The sequence below is a fragment of the Falco biarmicus genome, chromosome 5 (genome assembly GCF_023638135.1).
Source record: "Falco biarmicus isolate bFalBia1 chromosome 5, bFalBia1.pri, whole genome shotgun sequence".
In the NCBI taxonomy this organism is placed as follows: Eukaryota; Metazoa; Chordata; class Aves; order Falconiformes; family Falconidae; genus Falco; species Falco biarmicus.
Window position 1 is genome coordinate 52,292,135 of NC_079292.1, and position 17,081 is coordinate 52,309,215.

Below are 17,081 nucleotides of genomic sequence, written 5' to 3' on the forward strand. Positions count from 1 at the left end.
CTCTTCCGCCTCTCTGTCTCTGACTTCAGTGTCTGCAGGGTTGTTTCTCACACTTTTTTCTTTCCTCTCTCTACTATCTGGTATCATTGCTCTTTCTTAAATCTGTTTTCCCTAAGACATCACTGTGATGACTGACAGGCTCAGCTCTGCCCTGTGGCAGGTCCTCTCAGAGGTGGCTGTCCAGAACAGGGCAGCCCCTGGCTTCCCATAAAGGCCACCCCTTCATCCCCTCCAACTGCCAGCACCTGGGCACCTACACCAAATTCAAATTTCCAACTCTTCCAAAACTTAGAAATTGCAGAAACAGGTGGGAAATTATCTAGGAAATATTTTACTTTAGAAGGAAGATCTAAATCCCAAGCTTCATCTCATACAAAGACCACTACCAACAAAACTCTCAGAGAGGATGAGATTAGACATGTGCATGTAGAGAAGAGCTGATAATTTGTTTCATTACTAAGCAAAATCAATTGAATAAAAAGATCTTTTCTGGATCATATCAAGGTTAGTTATAAGCTGAGGGGTTGTTTCTTTGCAGTAGAACAAAAAGTATCTTCCTTTCCCAAGTGTATGTTTCAGGTCTAATGAAATGCTTCCCTAAATTCAGAATAAATCATACTACCAGGTAAACGTGTGAAAGTGTGTGTCTCCAGAATAACTGAAGATAAATCTGTAATTTAGAAAATTTCACAGGAAAACTATTTGATTTCATTTAAGAAAATTCCAGCCAGTCTCATGAATTTGGCATAAATTCACATAATTTCAGATGATGCAGGTATTCTGCAAGTACAATTCTTTACAGTCCTAGAAATGCTTTAGCTGTAACCACTTCAATCTGAGACACCCCCCCTCATGTTTAAGCTGATGCTAAAAGAGCAAGCTTTCCACTGGTAATTGTGAAGAAGGGCAGGCCTGGAAGTGGTTGCTACAGTCACTAAGCAGTGGTGCAACCAGCAGGACATGGTGTAAAGGAAGATATATGGCACACTTAGGATATTTTTGTTCAGAAATGGCTTATTGAAAGTAATGTTCTTTGTGCCACTTAGACTGCTTAAAGATGCTACTTCATTGAATTATTCCTGTAACGTGCAAAGCCTGCATTAACATTGAATTTCTGTTTGCCCTATCCGCATATCTCCCATGTGCAACTACATGATTCACATCTAACCCTTGAACTAGATGTACTTGTATCTTAAACAAGTTACTAAGGTTCCTATGTTCTTTGACTTCTACATAAAAGCTTCACAGAGAAACAAGAGAACTGCGATACAGCAAATATTTATGAATCAATATCCTTAAAATATGACCACAGACAATTCATGGAAAGACATAAAGGTTAAAGACATAGGTATCTGAATACTAATTCAGGAAAAATATACTTAAAGTTTGAACAAAACTTTTAATTGCATAAATCCTAACAATTAATGGATTACACATTGCAAGTTTCACATTCTTTTGGCTTTGATAACATATTTCTTAAAAGAAGCAGGGGTCTAATGAAGTTGTTTCTGTGAATTCTACTAGCTGTACAAATTAAGTGCCTTGCATAAACTTACTTTAAATAAAATATATGGTTGAGGGTAATCACCATGCTTTTTTAATTTGGTTCATTTTAATTGATAGTTTGATGCTTTTGCCAGAAAGATCAGAAATATACCATTGCTGAGCTAGACTTTATTTACATATTTTGAAGAAGCAGCCTGTATTCTGAAGGGTTTTAATCATCCCATTCCATTTCAGTGTCATATAAGTTCAGGAACTCTGAGAGACAGAAATAAGATAGGAATTCAATTCCAGGGAAACAGAAGAATAAGGCAGATACCTTAAAGTCTGGCTGTATTTTTATTTTGCAGTTGATGAATAAAGAAAGAGCCCTTTTGAGAAGAAAGGATTACTGCATTAGTAATTTTGTAGTCTGCACAATGGTGGGATAATGAACAAGAAAGACTGGCATAACTTTTCACAAATATTTGAGGCAAAAAACATTTCAGACAACATAGCCATCGATTTAGTAGGCACCACACGTTCCATAAAATGCTTAAGCTTTTCACTTTAGACATATGTCTAAATGCCACAGTGAGTGCTTTGCAGAACAGTGATGCACTTAAACATAAACTTAAATGCTTTGCTCATCTGGGACTTTAATGAATACCTCTCTGATAATCTTGACCTAATATAGAATGATCACTTTCCCTAGGGATTACTAGCAGTTCAGTTAAATTCTGCTTTTTCTCAGCTGCAGATGTGAAATAAAATCCTTTAGAGACTGAGCGTAAACCACAAATTATGCCTCAGAGACATGAACTGAAGTCTGAGATAAGAAAAGCTTGGATTTTTATGCACTCAGACACCCAAACTCAGGGGAAGCAATATAATGCTGCTTGCATTTTCAAAGTTCATGTGACTTTTGTGAAATTTCCTTTTGTGTTTACTACCTCCTATTCTTTGAGTAATTAGTTTCTTGGCATACGGCACATCAATGACAATCAAAAGAAACTATTCCTTTGAAGACTGTACTATAAAAGAAGCCAGGAAACAAGATTCACAGTTTAAAAACTTTATGGCATGAAAGACCCTCCTAGTATGTTACAAACTTGTTTTGCTTAACCAGACACAGAAAGTTCCGACAAACAGGTTAACTGCCCCTCTCCCTGACATCCAGCCTTTCCTTCTGCAGGAAGTACAGCTATTGATTCTTACAAAGGAAGAAACAGAAGCTGCAGTAAATGAGGCATGTTACTACATATGTTCCCAAACATCTGAAAATCAGAACCAGTTCATGTGGCTCTACAAACTGGTTAAAACAGGTTAGAAGAAAGACCTTAAAGGAATAGGAGCTCTGCATCCAGTAAGATCTGCCAATTAAGGTAGCATTTAATGTAAAGTAAGAAGGAAAACCAATCTACTTCCATGCACTTTGTCAGCCATATAGTAATCCTGCAATAACAACGAAAAATTTAGTGTAGAGTTTTTAACTCCATTTTTTATAAATTTATTTGTACTTTTTGCTTTGATTTAACAGATAGCATCTTGCAGGTATAGCTTGACAGGGACAGTATCCACAGACATAAAAATAGACTCACAGATTGTTGCAAACAGTACTTGAAATTGCTGCATACAGACACACATGTGCCAATTAGATATATATCTTACAGCATGGTCTGTACATACAGCAGTTCTGAAATTCAGACATAGACCTGTAATTTCTTTAAACCATTTATTTTTATCTGCAATCAGTTCTTTTTTTTAAAACAAAACAAAACAAAACAGTAATGAAAAGGCAAGAAAAACAGTGCTGGACAGACATGTAGCAGTTTTTCATAAAACTTCTGGTTGTGTTACTCTTTGGTTATCATTGCAACTTTTCAGAAATCAATTTTGCAGGAAATACATTGCAAACAGCAAGGGAGAATAAAATTTTAAGTGGAAAAATCCTACAGACTTTGAAATGAGCAAGGAGTTAAAATGCTATCAAAGTCTATCTGAATAGAAAACCATGGAAATATCTGCTAAACTGAATAAAATGGGGTTTTTTTGCCAGTGCTCATCACTTCAGGTTTTATAAAATGACTGCAAAGTGGCTTGAAAGTGCTACCTTATCATATTTCAACATTTTTCCACCCCACTTCACTCAACTTTGAAGTAACAATCTATGGTACTTGGGAAGAGAAAAACAGTCCCACAAAGTCTGTAATCAGCAAACTAAGCAGCTGTGCAGCTATTTACTCTACAGTGATATCATATTAGTTACAGTAAAAAAGAACGCACAGAGGTCCAGAGTTATTACAGTGTACATACATGTGTGTGTGTATTTATATATATATCTAGAGAGAGAGAGAGAGAGACACACACACACACATGCAATCTTCCCATACACACATTGCTGTATAAACTCAGATAATAGGGTATGGGGCAGTTGGGGTTTTTCTTTTAGTAACTGCTGTAAGTGTTGTGGTGTCTTTTCAATTTGACCTTGCCAGACTAGTACATCCAAACGTAAGCAGAATGCTTTTGACTTATTTTTGTTTGTTTCCTGAACTTGCAGCACACAAGGAGTGGGATGGCGAAGGAACAAGAGAGGGAAAACAGTACTGATAATCTTCCACTGATACACCCAATTGCTCAATGTATCTTGTAAAGCTGTGATTTACAGCTAACAGATATAACTGATCTTTGAATTTGCTGTGCTAATGTAGGTATAGGGTACTCTTTTTTTTATTATTTGTTAATTACATTATAAAATGCAGGTGTTTGAAATCCTTGGGTATGAACTTTTCAATTTAATTGTCCAAAATGAAAATTTTGAAAGAGAAAACAACAGTATGCATACAGAGAATCTCAGTTTACTACAAATGTTCCTAACAACCTTCTGTACACTCATGCAAAATTTTTGCCCTTGCAATAGGCCTCAGCACCACATGGCAGCACATATGACTTTGGAGTTTACAGTGATATTTCCTCTTTTTTTTGATGAGTTTGAGAGTCCATGGTTTTGGGGTAAACCTGGCAGAGATCTAGCTTAGAAAAATGGAGGAAATTTGTGTTACATAGCTTCCTTAATCTACCCACTGTCAACTTTGGAAGCAGCTCAATGCAGACTTTTATCAGATTCACCACTGCCAACAGAGAGGAAAATAAAACTAACAGGAATTTGTGCTTAAGACTGGAATTAGGTTATAACAGTGTATATTTCCAACGCTGTTTTCAAAGTGCTTTTTTTTTTTACTTCTCTGACAGACATTCTGGTTTTTAAGTAGTTTCAATATATATTGTTTAATTTACTAAAAACCAAAATTTTTAACCATACATGTTCTTAAAACAGAAAGCCTGATTTTCCAACAAATTTAACCAGTTCAGAAATACTAACTATATAACTAATATGTACATCTGGAGAGCAAGTTGGCAGAAATGGACCTGAGTGTGCTGATGGACATCATATTGAACATGAGCAAGCAATCTATCCTTGCAGCAAAAAAGGCAAACGGTGTCCCAGCCTGCACTAAGAAAAGCATTACCAGCAGGTCAAGGGAGAGGATCCTTCCCCTATATTCAGCACTGGTGAGGCCACACCTAAAGCACTGTGTCCAGTTCTGGGCTCCCCAGTACAAGAGAGATACAGAGCTACTGGAGACAATCTAGCAAAGGGTCATAAAGATAATTAAGGGACTGAAGATCTTCTCCTATGAGGAAAGGTTGAGAGAGATGGAACTACTTTAGCCTGGAGAAGGCTCCGTGGGGATCTTGATAAACACCTGATGGGAGGGTGCAAAGAACATGGAGCCAGGTTCTTTTCAGTGGTGCCCCGTGACAGGACAAGAGACAATGAGCACAAACTGAAACACAGGAAGTTCCCTCTACACATAAATAAACACTTTTTTTAATGTGAGGGTGACTGAGCACCAGCACAGGTTGTCCAGAGCAGTTGTGGAGTCGCCATCCTTGGAGATGTTCAAAAGCCACCTGGACATGGTCCTGGGCAAATAGCCCTAGGTGGCCTTGTTTGAGCAGGGGGATAGAAAAAGATGACTTCCAGACGTCCCTTCCAACTGCAACGATTCTGTGATTCTTTAAGACCACACTGTTGCTTTAGCTCTTCATGGCAAGTTCCAGAAGGATTTATCTAAAATGCTTCTAATAGCTAATCAGGCAGAAACTGCAAATTTTCTGTCAGTTTATGTTTAATGTAGTTCAAATACTGTGCTTTCCTTTTATATATCTTATAGTTTACAGATTAGTTATGGAAGTCACTAGGAAAAAGGTTTACCAGCATCAATACTGTTACTCATGTAAGCTATCTTCGTGGAAAATAGAAAATTACGCAAGTGTTTAGCCCTTAAAAAGCCATTTGGACGTAGTTAGCTTCCATTAAGTTTATGAGAGTCACACATAAAAGCTTTCTACGCAGTATCTGTCTGTGTACTTTCCATCAAAGACAGATGCTGCTGTATCTTTTTTTCTTGCATTTTAGTTTGCTATAGTAAGTTTCTCAGGCATCTGCTAGCCTAGTGCAAGGATCTTCCCCCTGACCTGTCTATAATTGCTGCCAGTTTGAAAAAAAAGGTAATCTTTTTTTTTAAATGCCTAGCTGTAATAATGAAAAAAATTATTTGCCTAAATAAGATGTTGTGAAAATAATGGCTTAATTATTTCCAGCTTTTCACATTTGGAAACTATAAAAATGAACACTCATCTGTTTCAAATATATAAGCCTTAAATAATAAGCAGAAGAAGAAATTCTTACAACAACCAAACTTTTGTTACATTCTGGCTTTTACAAAATTCCAGACAAAAAGTATCTTATTTTCTCATATTTTTGTTGAAATGGATTTGAAGTTCTTTTATTATTTTTTTTTTCTCTCTCTTTATATTTTCCACTTTCAGTCTGTGAACCATTTGTATATAGTTAGCAATGCAGCAACAACTCTCGGCATTAAACCAGTGTTTTTGACATTCAGGGAGACAGGAGTAGTTGGCACAGAATTGCTCTTAAGACTAAATTGTTTGAGACGGTGCTGTTCAAACCTTTCCTGTACACGATAGAAATTCATCATTTTAATTGCACCTGTTTGCTTCCAGGATAGTTTTGCATAGTTTATTATAATGAAATGAATTTGATTTCACCATTTTTTTTATTTATAAATTAAGGAAGCTGGAAGAACATAAAAAAGCAAATTCTAGGGGTGCTGTCTAAGAATAGAAGGAGATTATTTTGGCATGGGTTTTTTTGTCTTGGTTTTCTCTTTCTGTTCCCCCTACCATCAATTTATTTAATGCATCCTTTAGCTGAATCCACTAATTACCACTGCCTAATTGATGTAATTATTTAACTAGTGTATTTCATTATTCCATATATGAGAAAGTACATTGTCTGCTCTTCAAAGATTATAACCACATCCACTTCATCTGATTAAAAAAACATCATCATCCTTTAGATGACTGAACAATGTCTTTATTTCCATTAATATAGTTTTGACACTCATGTAATAAAGCGTTCATGTTAATGCTCCATTTCTTTATGATGTTGCTTATCTTTCCGTTTCAGAAGAAATTTCAGTGCATTCAATTGCACTTATTCCCAATATGAAAGCCTACTTTACAACCAAAAGGAAGAATAACTATTTTGACTTTAAAGAGAAATTCAGATCCTGGTCAGCACAAAGCAATTCCCTGAAAAGCTGTAATTCCATGCTTACTGAACGTGAAGTGACCTTGCTAGTGGCTTTGCAGCAATGTTTTGAGGATTTGTCTACCAGTGAAATACACCAATGTATGTGTATTTGTCTTTTCAGTCAAGACAGTTATTATCATCATACTATTTTCACATTTAGTTCACCGAATAAGGATTTGGCAGACTGAAATGTATTATACAGTGCTGCCCTATCCTGTGGTTCATAGAACAGTTTCTCATATCATTCAAAGTTGTCTGACCAACAACAGACCAATGTTAGGTCAGAAAAACTGGAAGATGGAATGCTGATCATATATATGTTGAGCTGAATGAGCAGATGTTTTATCATATAGGAAGGAGGGGAACTTATTTTCTAAACCTGTGTCAAATGACCTAGAACACAAAAGATGGACTCAGAATTTATTGTATTCTTGAAAGTTATTCCATTTTTCACATGGTAAGTATGTAGCGGGTCTTTGCAAAGTGCAGTAGCAAAGGGGAAGAGTCGCAATTTCATGGGAATGTAATGGGACGAAAGATATTCTATTGAAATCTAGACAAGTCCCAAGTATTACACCCAAAAATACAGCAGGTTAGTTGAATAAGTGCAGTGATTCATATCATTGAAAGACATGACCTAGGCAACAAAATATTTGTAATTGGATTCAATATAAAGCATTTGCTGAATTGCGCAATGACCACAGATATGCAAAAAATAATGAAGGTTGGCACATTTATTGGAGTTAACAAGAAATATTATATTTGTTCATGGAATTCAGCTTAAACATTCAGTAAGTCCTACAAGTGAAATCTTTGCACCAGAAATTCACTAAGACTAGAAGGTGAATTGATTTGCAGTCACGCTTTGACTATTAGAAAACACACTGTATTCTCATATTCATGCCTGAGGTATGAAACAGCTCCTACTTTAGAAATTGCACAATTTGCTTTGTTTTGCTTTGGGTTTATTTGTTTTGGCTTGGGTCCTTTGTTGTTGTTGTTGTTGGGGTTTGTTTTGGGTTTTTTTGTCTTCCTGTGTATTGCATGCCAATTTCTTGTTTGTTTTTTTTTTATTTTTGTAAACCATCCATGATACCTCTTTCATTCTAGAACTCTACTAAGACATTGGATTTGTCACTTCTACCTTCACAACTAAATATGTCTGAAGTCTTTGTTTAATACTTCTCCTCATAAATTCAGTTTCTCTACGGTGTTAAAAGAAATGAAAACTATTAGTGATGCATTTCCCTTTTCTATACAAAGGCAGTGCAACACAGAGACACATTTCTTGTTTTCTTAATTTTCTCCTGGATTTACTTAACTGGAGACTGAAATAGTCTGGTTTTCACTTTGAGCCGTTTTATCTTATTCTACATATAAGTGGACTGAGAAGTCTCTATTAACAATATTCTTTTCCCACTTACATACTTACACACTGTGATTTGCTCTCTTCATACTATTGTTAGGATAAACAGATTTCGCTTCTTACATCTTTCACTGTAATGCACATTTTCCAGTCTTTTAATCAATCTCATGCTTCTGCTTTGACATCTTTCCAAGTGATTGACATCTTTCTAGATCTCCAAAAAGGGGATAAAGCTTTGCAGTTGCAATTGCATGATTGCCAAATACAAAGGTAATGTGTCCTTCCTAATTGATAGGCCTCTGTTTAAACACCAGAGGATTTCCTTAGCTCTTTTTGCTATAGATCTGTAGTAAAAGCCCATGTTTGGCTCATTATCTACCATGACTTTCCTAATCCCTGCCAGAACCCTTGCCTCCCTGGGTAGTTTTCCTGTTTAACAGCTCATTGTATTAAGACAGCAGTTGTTTGTATATTTGTGTCCATGTTATCAAGCTCTCTGGATTGCTCTGTTTTGTTTTGCTTTTTTCCCTCTTTCTTCCTCTTTACTTGATTCTTTTGTAATCCATTTGTCATCTACTAAATTTAGCAGCAAGAATATTCTTTCAGTAAAGGTATTAAACAACAGGGTATATAAATGGAGCACCTGTTTCAGGATGATTCCCTATTAACAATTACTTTTTGAAACATATCAACCAGTTTCTAATCCTTTTAGTACACGCCCTGTTGGTTTTGTTTCAGATTAAATAATTATGGGAAAAGTACAGGATATGAGTTATATAGGAAGGAGAATGTGAATGTATGTGGGGGGTTTTGGGTTGGGTTTTTTTTGGTTGTTGTTATTTGGTTTGGGTTTTTTTTGCCACACATAGAGCATTTGTTGCTTTTTATCAATTAGTGAAAGAAGCACCTGGGAAAAATCACTCAAAGTCACACCATGTGTGGCAGACAGATTTCTTCTCCTAGTTCATTTGTGGCTTAAAGATTTGTGATAGCAGTTTTACATGACCCAGGGTGAACCTCCATTAACTGATTTCCTGGAGGAGTAATTAAAAGGAAATGATTTGCTTTTCTGGTCTCTGCTTGGAGTTTACCTTAAGTCTCAAAGGTGAAATGAATAAAAGTGGAGGAAAAATCCACAAAGCTAAAAAAAACACAGAATCACACATTTTCTTTAGTATTTGGTGTGTATGTAATTTTATGTGATGGAATTAGGCAGTAGTGTAGTTAAACTCATTGAAACCCCACTGGAATATTTGGCAAAGAGCACAAAACAGTTTCTAAGCCTAGTGTATACATATTTTTTTTTCATATCTTGACCTTCCAACTTAACATGAAGAGTGCCATTGTATCAGAGTAAAAAACTACCATGTCTTTAAAGATTGCCTCTTCTTATGCTGCCTTCTCTCAAACAGAACTTATTCTTGTTTCCAGAAGCAGTTAAATTACATTGCTGCTCTGTAGAGTTTTTACTAGGTTCTTGGAAATTATCTTTATTTGCTTTCATTTAGCTACTGCACCTCGCTTCTTATATCTGCTTCTATGTGAGGAAAATTGTACTGTTTAGTATATGTGCATGTACGTGTGTGTTTCCCTTCTACCATATTTTGAGCTCTGACTGCGGTCTATTATCTGGAGGGAAACTTTAGAAGCTATATCATAGTTCAGGAAGCAGGAACTGGCTTTTGATAAAAGGCTTCCTTTTTTCTTCTCCACAATACATCTGGGGCCTTTCACAGTTGATTACTCTAATATCAGCTTAATGCAGCATTGACATACAACTGAGAACTTTAACATTTTAACACTGGAAAGAAAAAGTCACTAACAGAAGGGATATTAATTAAGAAAAGGTGGCCTGCTTTTGTTAATTGCTAGTCCAAAAGTCCCCTAAGCTTGTCACTCTGTATCAACTTTTTGGAGGTTTGCTTAGAAAATGGTTTAAAAGCCAGAAGAGCAGCTTGCCAAAAAGACATGCTGCTGCTGCAGAACCATTTTTGCCTGAAACTCCAGATGGATCATATGGGCACAAATTCCACAGGACTGAAGAGATATTTCATATTTATTTTTGCACAAAACCATGAATACATTTACAAGGGAAGGTTCAAACTGCTCTTGATCTGAGCAAGAAAATTTTTTATTCACTAATATTACATACAGACACTCAGAGCAAATTAAAACTTGGAAAGTATGATGTCTACAAAAAGGGGAAAGAAAAACAAAAATGTACTTTTTGCCTTAAATTCTCAGAATGTTTTTCTATTTTCACTTTTTTCTGAAATCTAGAATTACAGAATCTTTTGTATTTTATACATATCCCCATCTTTTTAGCAAAATTGAAGAAAATGACCCTATTATGAAAACAAATGACCAATTAAAAAAATCTTATAAAATTAAGGTAATCTTGAATTCCTGTAAGAATTTTTGATCATGTTATAAGCCTTCTTGTTGCTGTTTGAGACAATTTACATTCTTTCTGAAATGTTGAAATCTGTGGAGAATTCTGTGTATCACCCTCATTAAGGGTTGAAAAACATATGATAAATCATACAACTCAGTTGCCAGACCCTGGAATTAGAGGACTAACATATCTGATTTTTACCTATAATGGAATACATAAGCTTAAAGTTATTTTGGAACTTGGAAAAAAGAAATCATGCCTGAATTAATTACCAAATAATTTAAATAGACACAGGTAAGCATTACTACATAACAGATAAAGAGTTAGTTAATATTAAAACTAATTTGAAGTGTGTAAAATTAAGGGTTAACAAAATGAAAAAGTGATTTAGTGCAGGATGCAGTGAACTCAGGCTTAATAATTCAAATATTTATAAATATGTAGAAATAACTGGAGACTAGGTGAAAGAAAATGGATGGAGAGTTTTGTTAGAAAATATACGTTGTAGAACAATATGAATTGGCAGCAGACTTAAGGAGTTGTATCAATTTCAACACCATGCCTATTTCAAAAGGACATATGTATACATATGTATAATATGTATATTATATATATGTATAATATGTATAATATACATATGTATAATGTTAAGTGTGTGTTCAAGTCCTTTGTTGAATAAAGTCAGTGTTCAGTCCATGCAGGCTTAAGTCTTGCCTCATTAAAAGGTACATAACTATAGTTCATTAGAATCATAGAATCATTTAGGTTGGAAAAGACCCTTAAGATCATCAAGTCCAACCGTTAACCCAGGACTGCCAAGTCCACACTAAACAATCATAAGCACAACCGCATTTTTTTCAACACCTCCAGGGATTGTGATACCACCACCCCCCTGGGCAGCCTGTCACAAAGCTTGACCACCCTTTCAGTGAAGAAATTTTTCCTAATCTCCAATCTAAACCTACCCTGGTGTAATCTAAGGTCATTTCCTCTTGTCCTATCACTTCTTATCTGGGAGAAGAGTCCTGCCCCCACCTGGCTACAACCTCCTTTCAGGCAGCTGTAGAAAGCAATTAGGACCCCCTGAGTGTCCTCCTCTCCAGGCTAAACAACCCCAGTTCCCTCAGCCGCTCCTCATATGACTTGTTCTCCAGACCCTTTAACAGCTTCTCTGCCCTTCTCTGGACACGCTCCAGCACCTCTGCATCCCTCTTGCAGTGAGAGGCCCAAAACTGAACACAGTATTCAAGGTGCGGCCTCACCAGTGCCCAGTAAAGGGGGGCAATCACTTCCCTTGTCCTGCTGGCCACACTGTTTTGGATACAAGCCAGGATGCTGTTGGCCTTCTTGGCCACCTGGGCACACTGCTGGCTCACGTTCACCCAGCTGTCAGCCAGCGCGCGCGTGCACGCACACACCCCCCACACACCCACCCACACCCACACCCCCCCACACACACCCACACCCACACCCACCCACCCCCCACCCCCCCCACACACACCCACACACCCACCCCACACCCACCCACCCACACCCACACACACCCCCACACCCCGGTCCTTTTCCTCCAGGCGGTTTTCCAGCCAGTCTGCCCCAAGCCTGTAGTGCTGTGTGGGGTTGTTGTGACCCAGGTGCAGGACCCAGCACTTCTCCTTGTTGAACCTCATACAATTGGCCTTGGCCCATCAATCCAGCCTGTCCAGATCACTCTGCAGAGCCTTCCTACCCTCAAGCAGATAAACACTCCTGCCCATCTTGGAGTCATCTGCAAACTTAATAAGGGTGCACTCCATCCCCTCAGCCAGATCATTGATACAGATATTGCACAGAACTGGAGCCAGTACTGAGCCCTGGGAAACACCACTTGTGACTGACCACCATCTGGATGTTACTCCATTTACTACCACTCTTTGGGCTTGGCCTTCCAGCCAGCTTTTAACACAGTGTAGAGTACACCCATCCAAGGCATGAGAGGTGAGTTTTTCCAGGAGAATGCTGTGGGAGACAGTGTCAAAGGCCTTACTGAAGTCCAGGTAGGCAACACCCATGACCTTTCCCTCATCCACTGGGTGGGTTATGTTGTCATAGAAGATCAGGTTTGTCAAACAGGACCTGCTTTTCCTACACCCATGCTGGCCTGGCCTGACCGCCCCTGTTTGTCCTGCATGATGGCTGCATAACGGTGCTCAGGATGATCTGCTCCATAACCTCCCCAGCACTGAGGTCAGGCTGACAGGCCTTTATTTCATTGAATACTCATTCTTGACCTTTCTGCCCCAGCTGAAAGCTCTTGTAATGGAAAAGGAAATTCCTTTTTCTGATATGAAGTGAGAAGGATTTGTCCATCTCAAACAAGAAAAAAAAATAATAAAAGGTTAAATCTTGTATACTTGCACCAGCCCAGTATGAATACTTACAAGGATGGAATTTATCTCACTTCATCATTTATTTAATAAACCAGTTTTCAGTCTAGATTGTAATTAAATGGCTTTATTCATTTAAGAAATAGGAGTTTTCCTCTGAAAATCATAGAATGTTTTCTTAAAGTAGTTAACGATAGACTGATAATCTTCCTAGCACTTAACAAAAACACAATAAAACTGATCTCCTAGTATGTGTTTGGTGTTTACTGTGAAAACTGCAAAGGATTCAGAAGTATTTATTCTATTAACATTTCAACTCTGGCTTTGCTCTTTGCAGATATTCATTATTCTGGAGGAAGCATCTTGATGCAAGAAGCAGTGAGTTTTGATTTTTTTCATATTTTCTTATTAAACTTGCAACTACTATCCTAATCATTCAGCTGTCCTCTGCTTCTAAATACAAATTCATATAGATTATGAATCTCTTACCAAAGATTTAAGTGTGTATCATATTGTTATGCAACGTTCTAGAAGCATCCAAGGTAAAACAAAACTGAATGTAGCAGGACTTCACTTTGTATACCATCTACACCATCTTCATAAAACTCTGGAAACCGTTGAGACACAGTAAGTATGAAACCCCATGAAGCTGCTTACATGGACTTTGAGGAGTCAAATTGCACTTCAACATTTATGAATGTTCTTGCTCTTGCTGTTCTCAATTTCTGTACTATTCAAGCTATCCTGAATAATGTGTGTATCAGAATATTATATATTCAGGTTTTATTGACGTGTGGACCTACAAGGTTATGAAAGTATAAAGTGTGCTTCCAAACTCAGGAGGGTGGCATACATAGATTTATCTATTTAGGGTGAGAAATCATTAGAATACTAAAGACTGTTTGTTTAATCGATGCCCAGGGGTTTTAAGCCTTTGGAAGGATAGCTTTGAAACTCTGATACCCATGCAGATCTTGGTTTAAAAGATAGTATGTCAAAACATAAAGGATTCAGTCAAATACATTGGAAAATACTATGGGTGTTGAATTTTGAATTTGGGTTTGCTAAAATTAATGCTATGGTCTTTGAGCAAGCATGACTCCCCAGAAATGATTAATTTTTAACAGAATACTCACTAGTGCTTTGTTGCCTCATGTTATGACAGGTTGTCAGTAATATCAAAGAAAACTGAACAGATTTTGGAAAGTAAGAGTGGCTAATATTTTGTAAGTACTACTTAACTGAATTTTCCCAATATTTCTCTTTTATAGTTAATCAATTTAAACTGTATAACATCAGTATCATAATTTTCAGTAGAACTAGATGGACAATTTAAATTAAACTATAGAGAACATATGTTCTTTCTGAAATATTCCATATTCTATTATCTGTTCAAGCCTAAATAATATAAGTATATATAATATATAAATACATAAATAAATATAAACAAAATATTAAATAAGATAGGAGACAGATAAATATGATCAAGCATCTTCTTAATTTTGATCACTGCTTTCTTCTAAATGTTTCTTAAACAAATAAAGTAAGAATACTTCGGGGTAATTCAGATTCATTGTGTTTTTTGAGAAATGAGTTCTGAATGCCTGCAGTTAATGATCAGAACAGAAAGCGACTACAGCTAACTAGTCCATAGGTGAATCAAGGCCTTAGCTCATTGCACTTTCAGTTTTGGCTGGCTAAAAGTTGCTGATGTGGTTCTGCAACATGATTTTCCAGGGTATGATACTCATATAGGAAAATTCTCAAGATTCAGCATCTAAATGGCAAGACAGGATGTTTATTCTTGGTTTGTCGCTTGGAAAATCAACCATAATTAGAGGTTACAGAAGATGAATGAGAACTTCTCCTGATAAAAACAGCCTCTATTAGAGCCTGTGGGACTAAAGTACTGAGCTACCCATTCACTTGCTTCTCAGGGTAGTATGGGAAAAAGTATTTCTTTCTGGCCTTAAAAAGGTGAAGAGTTTAGTATATTGTCTTTTTTTTTTTTTTTAATGCTTGATGTAGACTGAAAAGAAAGAATTTCTGTGAGTCTGGGCGAAAAAGTATTAGTATATATTGAAATAAAAACTCATGCTTTCTCTCATACTTCTTGCTTTGTTAAATCAAGGTTTAGAAATCTGTTTACAATGATCTGTTACTAGAACCAGGATACAAAGCATTGTCAAGCATTCAAAAGTTTCATCAAACATCCTAGTCAGCCTAGGCATGTTAATTCCTGAACAATAACTTTTATGAAAGAAAAAAGGTTTTGACAATGAGTCATTAACTTAAAATCAAACCTTTTACAGAACAATTAGAAGCCTTCAATTAATTTCTTCATCCCTCTTTAAGCTCAAAATGATCTTATGTATTTATAAGACAGTGAATTTATACTCATGTAGAAAAAGAATGTATTGAACTTTTAATCATCTTAAGCGTCCAGGATGCTGTTGGCCTTCTTGGCCATCTGGGCACACTACTGGCTCACGTTCACCCAGCTGTCAGCCAGCACCCCCAGGTCCTTTTCCTCCAGGCGGTTTTCCAGCCAGTCTGCCCCAAGCCTGTAGCATTGTGTGGGATTGCTGTGACCCAGGTGCAGGACCCAGCACTTCTCCTTGTTGAACCTCATACAATTGACCTCAGCCCATCAATCCAGCCTGTCCAGCTGCCTCTGGAGCAAGCCTCACTACCCTCAAGCAGATCAATACTCCCTCTGAAACTGGTGTCATCACTTGTGTGTTCCACAGAAGCCTGAAATAAATGTTGTTCATTAGGAGAGAAATAAAGAGTATCACCTAAATGATTTGTGTTTTGTCACATGGATCTCTGGTGCGCTGTGAGGGCACTCAGTCATGCTCAGTTCGGTTTTAATTTTGTGACTAAACAGATCTGGTTATTTCCTCTTCTTCAAGGTCAGAGATAGGATTCACATGGTGGAAGTTACTGAGCATATTAAGCAGGATAAAATACTACAGTTTGTTCTGTGAAGCAGGGAACTCAGACATCAAATGACCTCACAACCATCCGTGATATTTTTTACATCATTCACATCCATTAACTGATTCAATAATTTCCCCTCTTTTCTTATGTTTGACTATTTACAGAAAAGAGAAAACTGCATTTTTACTGTATCTGAGCATCCAAATTTTGAAGCTTCTGTTCTCTGTCAGTTTTAAATTCATAACTCCCCAGTATGCCTTTTAGCTGAAAGAGCAAAACGATAGATAAGTATGTTTATGTGAAGCTTCCTTGAATATTCCCTTGAAAAGTATATAATCCAGCCCCCATTGAAATTAATCATTTCAATAGTCTGTGAATCAAGCTCAGAGAAATGAACTTCCTTTGTCCTGGACAGCTTTATATGTGATTTCAGAATAAGCATCTGGAAATAAATGCATAATCCTTACAAATGGTACTCTCAAAGGCAAAGCTTCCATTAACTTTAATGAGAGCAAATTTGAGTGTATCATAGGAAAGAAGGGGATATGATAAAATTAAATAGCTGTAAATTTAATACGAATAAAAGGAGATCTTTCCTAACCCAAAGCATAATCAACATGTGGAGAAAACTTTCCACAGGAGGTCATCTAGGTGGCTTGATTTAACAAATGGCTGGATAGCTTTACAACCATTATTAAAATTTGTTGCTATGAAAGCTTACACAATGATGTGAGTAATCACATTTCAGGCTTCAGGGCTTAAGATGATTGCTCATGAGGGTTAGAGAATAATCCATCTTCTCATTTTATATTACTCCAAATTTATTTAAGTGCCCTCTGAAAGAGG